At 54.4% G+C, this 9,587-nt stretch overlaps 1 long non-coding RNA gene across 1 annotated transcript; it reads left to right on the top strand.

Annotated features, from left to right (window-relative positions):
* Positions 1 to 470: 470 nt before the first annotated feature.
* On the top strand, positions 471 to 5,678 carry LOC120027816. Its single transcript, XR_005473345.1, has 3 exons — positions 471 to 552; positions 1,286 to 1,360; positions 5,490 to 5,678. It is a non-coding gene; the product is annotated as an uncharacterized LOC120027816 (long non-coding RNA).
* Positions 5,679 to 9,587: the final 3,909 nt, after the last annotated feature.

Here is a 9,587-nt window from a genome sequence, read left to right as displayed (position 1 = left end):
TTGAGGGAGCGTACAATTGGCATGCTGACTGCAGGAATGTCCACCAGAGCTGTTGCCAGAGAATTTAATGTTAATTTCTATACCATAAGCCACCTCCAACGTTGTTTTATAGAATTTAGCAGTACGTCCAATTGGCCTCACACTTGCAGACCATGTGTAACCACGCCAGCCCAGGACCTCCACTTCTGGCTTCTTCAACTGCGGGGCCGTCTGAGACCAGCCACCCGGACAGCTGATAAAACTCAGTTTAAAATGCATTGGACATTTATTGTTTAGTCTGATATTAACTTCCAAAGGATTTCTATTAGTAGGTCTGTATTTTCTATTGTGTGTGTCTATAGCTGTGTTTGTGTGCACTCTGTACAGTGTGTTATGTCTCTGTGTCCGTGTCTTCTCTCTTTTGCTCTCCTCTCCTCTCCCTCTCTCTTCCTCCCTCTCGCTCTCCTCTGTCTTGTCCCTGTCCCAGGTCTGATCCATGTAGGCGACGTGCTGAGGGAAGTGAACGGCGTTCCTGTGGATGACAAGAAGCCGGATGAAATCATCCACATTCTGGTGTGTGTGCGTGCATCTCTGTGTGTATTTTAGTCCATGCTTGTGTGTGTATGTTATCATTGACCTGCTGTTTATAGTTGTGTTTTGGTGCCGGGGCCCCGCGGCTATAGAGATTTACAGTCTTGTTTGTAGTGGCAGGACTCTCCTCCTAACTCATCCTCACTGGGCGGCCATGTCCCTATGATTCATCTGTGTTGACAGCTAAGCTAAACTCTGGCCAGCCCTGCTGTACCAGCAGGCCCAGGAGCAGGCCTCTGTTTGGGGTATGTTGGGCCACATACTCCCCCTGGAAGAGACAGGCAGGGAGGGGTCCCTGTAGGGGGCTTTGTAGTCGCTCCAAACACACACACACACACTGCCACAGTCCTCAGATCAGCTCTGGGTAGAGATGGAGCCAGAGAGGAAAGAGAAAGATAGTTTGGAATTGGTAGACTGGGACCTGTTAAAAGCAGTGGTTGCTTTAGGACCAGAATCCTCTTGGCGGCTCTCCTCTTCCCTCCGCTCCACTCGCCCAGCAGTCATCCTATCCTAATTGTTGAAAAGTAAAACTGATCCTCAGGTTAAAGCTTTCTCATTGGATGAGGCTTGTTGGGTTTTGAGTTATTTACAATGAAACTGAATTACCCCCCCCCCTCTCTCTCCCTCCCTCTCTCTCTCTCTCTATATCGCTCTCTTTCTCTCCCGCTCTTCTCTCTCTCTCTCTCTCTCTCTCTTTCGGTTGTCTGTGTTTCAGTCCCAGTCCCAAGGGGCCATTACGTTTAAATTAATACCAGCCATCAAAGAGGAGACGCCAAGCAAGGAGCCCAAGGTAAGGTCCTGCTGCTGCCTTCCTGCCGTATTCATTATGCTGATTGGGTTACACTGCTCACTGCCTCTAGTGCTGGGCCCCATATTCACAAAGACTTTCAGAGTATCTCAGAGTGTTGATCTAGGATCAGGTCCCCCATCTTATTCATTACGATTTGATCGACAAAACTGATCTTAGGTCAGTGTTGGGGACCTACTCTGAGAATATAGTTTAGCAAACTACCAATTACTTCACACTGAAAGAAATCAACCCCTAAGAAAAATATTATTATTTTATCTCGCTATTACTCTGAAAAATGATTTCACTACTTCATGAAAAAACATACCATATGTACATCTGAAATGTCATTCACTATAAATTGCAAGAGCAGATCACTTTGGGGTCATATGTTAACACAATGTGTAATATAACCTATTAAACACAAACTATGTTTCATGTGAGAATTAGGCAGATCTCATGCCCCCATCCCCAAAAAAAGGAAATGATTGCATACATATTTTATTTTTGCAAAAAAAGAATCAAACTGGTGTGGTGTTCCAGCAGTTCATAACTACTGAAAACACTGTCAGCAAGCTACATGTAGTTAGTTCACTACTCCCCAACACTGTCAGCAAGCTACATGTAGTTAGTTCACTACTCCCAACACTGTCAGCAAGCTACATGTAGTTAGTTCACTACTCCCCACACTGTCAGCAAGCTACAGTAGTTAGTTCACTACTCCCCAACACTGTCAGCAAGCTACATGTAGTTAGTTCACTACTCCCCAACACTGTCAGCAAGCTACATGTAGTTAGTTCACTACTCCCCAACACTGTCAGCAAGCTACATGTAGTTAGTTCACTACTCCCAACACTGTCAGCAAGCTACATGTAGTTAGTTCACTACTCCCCAACACTGTCAGCAAGCTACATGTAGTTAGTTCACTACTCCCCAACACTGTCAGCAAGCTACATGTAGTTAGTTCACTACTCCCCAACACTGTCAGCAAGCTACATGTAGTTAGTTCACTACTCCCCAACACTGTCAGCAAGCTACATGTAGTTAGTTCACTACTCCCAACACTGTCAGCAAGCTACATGTAGTTAGTTCACTACTCCCCAACACTGTCAGCAAGCTACATGTAGTTAGTTCACTACTCCCCAACACTGTCAGCAAGCTACATGTACTTAGTTCACTACTCCCCAACACTGTCAGCAAGCTACATGTAGTTAGTTCACTACTCCCCAACACTGTCAGCAAGCTACATGTAGTTAGTTCACTACTCCCCAACACTGGCTGCAAGCTACATGTAGTTAGTTCACTACTCCCCAACACTGTCAGCAAGCTACATGTAGTTAGTTCACTACTCCCCAGCACTGTCAGCAAGCTACATGTAGTTAGTTCACTACTCCCCAACACTGTCAGCAAGCTGCATGTAGTTAGTTCACTACTCCCCAACACTGTCAGCAAGCTACATGTAGTTAGTTCACTACTCCCCAACACTGTCAGCAAGCTGCATGTAGTTAGTTCACTACTCCCCAACACTGTCAGCATTCCTACTCTTTATGAATATGGTCCCTGGGGTCTACGCATCCCTCATCAACTCAATGGGAAATCTACTGTATATAGGCAGAGGAATGGCTAGATTGAATGGGAGGGTTTGATAGGATCTTGTGGGTACTATTGTACAATCCATGTTGGATTCCATGGTGTGTTTTTGTTAGTGTCCAGTTCCTCCTGTAGGAGTGTGTATCTGACAGGGTCGAGCTGCCCACAGTAACACTTATGTATGTGTTGGTGTGAATGTGAGATTTGTGTTTGTTTTGTAGGTTTATGTGTACTGTAAATGCAGTTGCTTGTAACGTTAGGTGGCTGTTTTAACTGAAAATCCTCCCGTCTGGCTGTATCCTGTATTCTCCAACTCATAGTTGTGATGTATGGTCGTTCATAGGCATTTATCAATTACAGAGGAGGCGAGGGGAAGTATGTCCCCTAGCTGAGCCTCAGGTCAAAAGCCAAGCTGGAATACCATTTGTCAGAACACAGGGTGCATGTGGGTGGGTGGGTTGTTCTCTCTGTCATAGTTTAATGGTTTTAATATGGTCATTTCAGATATCAATCTGAACCTGTGTATCGCTGCCAGAACTTCAGACTCCCCTCTGAGAAGAGCTAGTTTACTCTCTTTCCTTGGCTATAATAAATACATTGAAGTGCGGGCTAATTGGGTACACATGTGTAAAACTGTAGAGAGAAAAAGAAAGATGGACAAGACGAGCGGAGAGGGAGAGTGAAGCAGGAGCTTTCAGCAAGGAAGAATTGGTTTATACTGCTGTTAGGCTGTAGAGCCAGAAAGTATGTTTCCTCCTTGCTCAGACCCAAACAAAGTGTCCCCATCTGATACATAATTTCACCACATGGCAACGTAGCCCTCCTTAAATCACCCTAACACATACAGAGACTTTACCCGTCTGTCTGTCTGTCTCTTGTCTGTCTCTTGTCTGTCTCTTGTCTGTCTCTTGTCTGTCTCTTGTCTGTCTCTTGTCTGTCTCTTGTCTGTCTCTGTCTGTCTCTGTCTGTCTCTTGTCTGTCGTTATGTCTGTGTATGTCTCTTGTCTTTGTCTGTCTGTCTCTTGTCTGTATGTGTATGTCTCTTGTCTGTCTGTCTCTTGTCTGTCTGTCTGTCTCTTGTCTGTCTGTCTCTTGTCTGTCTGTCTCTTGTCTGTCTCTTGTCTGTCTGTGTCTCTGTCTCTCGTCTGTCTCTGTCTGTCTCTCGTCTGTCTCTGTCTGTCTCTGGCTGTCTCTGTCTGTCTCTTGTCTCTCTCTTGTCTCTCTTGTCTGTTGTTATGTCTGTGTTTGTCTCTTGTATGTATGTGTCTGTCTCTGTTAGAGACAGTTGTTGTGAGTTGTTTTCGCTATAACGGGAAAGTTGTCCAAGTCTCCACTCCTTTCTCTCTCCCAGGTCTTACTTCTGTCTGTCTGTCTCCTGTCTGTCTCCTGTCTGTCTCCTGTCTGTCTCCTGTCTGTCTCTGTGTCTGTATGTCTCCGTCTCTTGTCTGTCTCTTGTCTGTCTCTTGTCTGTCTTTATGTCTGTGTCTGTCTCTTGTCTTTCTGTCTCTTGTGTGTCTGTATCCTGTCTGTCTGTCTCTGTCTGTCTCTTGTCTGTCTCTGGCTGTCTCTTGTCTGTCTCTTGTCTGTCTCTTGTCTGTCTGTCAGTCTCCTGTCTTTGTCTGTCTGTCTGTCAGTCTGTCTCCTTTCTTTGTCTCCTGTCTTTGTCTGTCTGTATGTCTCCTGTCTGTATGTCTCCTGTCTGTATGTCTCCTGTCTGTATGTCTCCTGTCTGTATGTCTCCTGTCTTTGTCTGTCTGTCTGTCTCCTGTCTGCACATATTCACCAGTGGCTAAGGACTGGTAATTTACTGTGACTGCTTAGGCGTCTTGGAGTGAAGATGTAGTGAGTTGTTTTCGCTATAACGGGAAAGTTGTCCAAGTCTCCACTCCTTTCTCTCTCCCAGGTCTTACTTCTGTTGTGTTAATGACGCGCTGTGTCCCTCCGCTGACTGCCAAGATAAATTAGCCCATCTCTGCAAAATATGTTTCCCTCTTCAGTAGGGAAAGATTACCGAAGTTAATTTGGACCTGCGAATCAGCCCAGATCACAAAGCGGAACGAAGTAGGAGTCACATTTAGAGTCTGTGACTCAGTAGACGTTAAACTCTCGCCACGCTCTAAGACAGCTGACAGACTTTAGTATGTGGGGGTGTTCCTCCTCCATTCCCTATAGTGCACTACTTTTCACCAGAGCCCTATCGGTCCTGGTCAAACTAGTGCACTATGTCGGGAATAGGGTGCCATTTGGGATGTAGACCATGTTGATGGAATAACCCAGAGAGACTAGAGCCAATGGCTTCAGGCAGGTAATAGACAAACTCCTGATTGTGTTGACCTTTCCTGGCCAATCACATTAAGCAACAGTGAAGTGTGTCTGATCTGGTTCCGAAGCCGGGCAGGTTTAGATCGCCGTAGCGACGGCCTACCTTGATGTTGCCACGGTGACTAGTGGGGAGAGGAGACTAAAGGTAATGTGAAGAAAACGCTGTCGTCCTTTTTAAAACTTCTTTCTCTCTCAACCTCCCCCTCCCATCTCTCTCCAGATGTTTGTGAAGACACTGTTTGACTACGACCCAGCTGAGGACAAAGCCATCCCGTGTAAGGAGGCGGGCCTGGCCTTCAAGAGGGGAGATATCCTTCAGATCATGAGCCAGGATGATGCCAACTGGTGGCAGGCTAAACAAGATGGCCATGCCAACCCTCGCGCAGGCCTCATACCCTCCAAACAGTTCCAGGAGAGGTGAGTGAGCTACCCAAGGACCAGACACCACCCCACACAACCTACCCCCTGTCCTCCTGTCCCACCTACCCCCTGTCCTCCTTCCCCCCTACCCCCTGTCCTCCTACCCCCTCTCCTCCTGTCCCCACTACCCCCTCTCCTCCTGTCCCCACTACCCCCTGTCCTCCTGTCCCCGCTACCCCCTGTCCTCCTGTCCCCGCTACCCCCTGTCCTCCTGTCCCCACTACCCCCTGTCCTCCTGTCCCCGCTACCCCCTGTCCTCCTGTCCCCCTACCCCCTGTCCTCCTGTCCCCACTACCCCCTGTCCTCCTGTCCCCCTATCCCCTCTCCTCCTGTCCCCACTACCTCCTGTCCCCCTACCCCACTACCCCCTCTCCTCCTACCCCACGACCCCTCTCCTCCTGTCCCCAACTACCCCCTCTCCTCCTGTCCCCACTACCCCTGTCCTCCGTCCCCACTACCCCCTCTCCTCCTGTCCCCACTACCCCCCTGTCCCCCTGTCCCCCCTACCCCCTGTCCTCCGTCCCCACTACCCCCTGTCCTCCTGTCCCCTCTACCCCTGTCCTCCTGTCCCCTCTACCCCCTGTCCTCCTGTCCCCTCTACCCCCTGTCCTCCTGTCCCCTCTACCCCCTGTCCCCTCTACCCCCTGTCCTCCTGTACCCCCTACCCCCTGTCCTCCTGTCCCCCCTACCCCCTGTCCTCCTGTCCCCCTACCCCCTGTCCCCCCTACCCCCTGTCCTCCTATCCCCCTACCCCCTGTCCTCCTCACCCCCTCTCCTCCTGTCCCCCCTACCCCCTGTCCCCCTACCCCCTGTCCTCCTGTCCCCTACCCCCTGTCCTCCTGTCCCCCCTACCCCCTGTCTCCTACCCCACTACCCCTTCTCCTCCTGTCCCCACTACCCCCTCTCCTCCTGTCCCAACTACCTCCTCTCCTCCTGTCCCCGCTACCCCCTGTCCTCCTGTCCCCGCTACCATCCTGTCCCGCTCACCCCCTGTCCTCCTGTCCCCCTACCCCTGTCCTCCTGCCCCACATACCCCTGTCCTCCTGTCCACACTACCCCCTCTCCTCCTGTCCCCCTACCCCTTCTCCTCCTGTCCCCCCACTACCCCCTGTCCTCCTGCCCCCATCCCCTCTCCTCCGTCCCACTTCCTCCTGTCCCCACTACCCCTCTCCTCCTGTCCCCACTACCCCCTGTCCCCTACCCCCCTCTCCTCCTACCCCCTGTCCTCCTCCTCCACCTACCCCCTCTCCTCCTGTCCCCCCTACCCCCTGTCCTCCTATCCCCTGTCCCCCACTACCCCCTGTCCTCCTCTCCCCCTACCCTCTCCCCTGTCCCCCCTACCCCTGCCCCCTCTACTCCCTGTCCCCTATCCCCCTACCCCTGTCCTCCTATCCCCGGTCCCCACTACCCCCCTGTCCTCCTGTCCCCCCTACCCCCTGTCTCCTGTCCCCCCTACCCCCTGTCCTCCTGTCCCCCTACCCCCTCTCCTCCTGTCCCCACTACCACCCCCCTCTCCTCCTGTCCCCACTACCCCCTCTTCCTCCTGTCCAACTACCTCCTCTCCTCCGTCCCCGCTACCCCCTGTCCTCCTGTCCCCGCTACCCCCTGTCCTCCTGTCCACACTTCCCCCTGGCCTCCTGTCCACACTACCCCCCTGTCCTCCTCTGTCCCCACTACCCCCTGTCCTGCCTGTCCCCCTATCCCCTCTCCTCCTGTCCCCACTTCCTCCTGTCCCCACTACCCCTCTCCCTCCTGTCCCCACTACTCCTGTCCCCCCTATCCCCTGTCCTCCTGTCCCCCCTACCCCCTGTCCTCCTGTCCCCACACCCCCTGTCTTCCTGTCCCCCTACCCCCTGTCCCCCTACCCCCTGTCCTCCTGTCCCCACTACCTCCTGTCCCTCTACACCCCCTGTCCTCCTGTCCACACTACCCCTGTCCTCCTGTCCCCCTACCCCCTCTCCTCCTGTCCACACTACCCCTGTCCCCTATCCCCTCTCTCCTGTCCCCACTACTACCTCCTGTCCCCCTACCCACTACCTCCTCTCCTCCTGTCCCCCCTACCCCTCTCCTCCTGTCCCACTACCCCCTCTCTCCTGCCCCCACTACCCCCTCTCCTCCGGTCCCAACTACCTCCTCTCCTCCTGTCCCCGCTACCCCCTGTCCTCCTGTCCCCGCTACCCCTGTCCTCCTGTCCACACTTCCCCTGCCTCCTGTCCACACTACCCCCTGTCCTACTGTCCCCACTACCCCCTGTCCTCCTGTCCCCTATCCCTCTCTCCTGTCCCCACTTCCTCCTGTCCCCACTTACCCCCTCTCCTCCTGTCCCCACTCCTCCGTCCCCCTATCCCCTGTCCTCCTGTCCCCCCTACCCCTGTCCTCCTGTCCCCACTACCCCCTGTCCTCTGTCCCCCCTACCCCCTGTCCCCCCTACCCCCTGTCCTCCTGTCCCCACTACCTCCTGTCCCCTCTACCCCTGTCCTCCTTCACCACTACCCCCTGTCCTCCTGTCCCCCTACCCCCTCTCCTCCTGTCCACACTACCCCCTGTCCCCCTATCCCCTCTCCTCCTGTCCCCACTACCTCCTGTCCCCCTACCCCACTACCTCCTCTCCTCCTGTCCCCACTACCCCCTCTTCCTCCTGTCCCCACTACCCTCTGTCCTCCTGTCCCCCCTACCCCTTCCTCCTGTCCCCAACCCCCTGTCCTCCTGTCCCACCTACACCCTCTCCTCCTACCCCCCTACCCCCTCTCCTCCCTTCCCACCCCCCCCGCGCCCCCCCCCCTACCCCCTCCCTCCCCCCCCTACCCCCTCTCCTCCTGACCCCCTACCCCCTCTCACTCCTACCCCCCTACCCCCTCTCCTCCTGTCCCCCACTACCCCCTGTCCTCCTACCCCACTACCCCCTCTTCCTCCTTCCCCACTACCCCCTCTCTCCTGTCCCCACTACCCCCTGTCTTCCTGTCCCCTACCCCCTGTCCTCCTGTCCCACCTACCTCCTTCCTCCTGTCCCGCTACCCCCTGTCTCCTGTCCCAACTACCTCCTCTCCTCCTGTCCCATACTACCTGCCTCTCTCTCCCCGCTACCCCCTGTTCTCCTGTCCCCGTACCCCCTGTCTTCTGTCCCCGCTCCCCCTGTCCTCCTGTCCACACTACCACCCTGTCCTCCTTCCCCCTATGCCCCTTCCTCCTGTCCCCTACCTCATGCCCCCTAACCCACTACCCACCCCCTCTCCTCCTGTCCCCACTACCCCCTGTCCCCCTACCCCCTCTCCTTCTGTCCCACCTACCACCTCCTCTCCTACCCCCTACCCCCTCTCCTCCTGTCCCCACTACCTCCATCCCTCCTTGTCCCACCTGACCCCCTCCCTCCTAACCCCCTACCTCCTGCCCCCCTACCCCACTACCCCCTCTCCTCCTGTCCCCACTACCCCTCTCCTCCTGTCCCACTACCCCTCTCCTCCTGTCCCCACTACCCCCCTTCTCTCCTGTCCCCCTACCCCCTGTCCTCCTGTCCCCCCCTACCCCCTGTCCTCCTGTCCCCTCTACCTCCTGTCCCCCTAATCCCCCTGTCCTCCTGTCCCCGCTACCCCTGTCCTCCTTCCCCCTACCCCCTGTCCTCCTCCCCCCTCTCCTCCTGTCCCCACTACCCCCTGTCCTCCTGTCCCACTATCCCCTGTCCTCCTGTCCCCCTACCCCCTGTCCCTCCTATCCCTACCCCTAGTCCTCCTGTCCCCCTAGTCCCCACTACCTCCCTGTCCCTCCTGTACCCCCCTACCCCCTGTCCCTCCTGTCCCCTCTACCTCCTGTACCCCCTACCCCCTGTCCTCCCTGTCCCCCTCCTACCCCCTGGTCCTCCTCTCCCCCTACCCCTGTCCTCCTACCCCCTCTCCTCCTGTCC

The sequence above is a fragment of the Salvelinus namaycush genome, chromosome 33, assembly GCF_016432855.1.
Source record: "Salvelinus namaycush isolate Seneca chromosome 33, SaNama_1.0, whole genome shotgun sequence".
In the NCBI taxonomy this organism is placed as follows: domain Eukaryota; kingdom Metazoa; phylum Chordata; class Actinopteri; order Salmoniformes; family Salmonidae; genus Salvelinus; species Salvelinus namaycush.
This window is presented reverse-complemented; position numbering and strand designations above follow the sequence as displayed.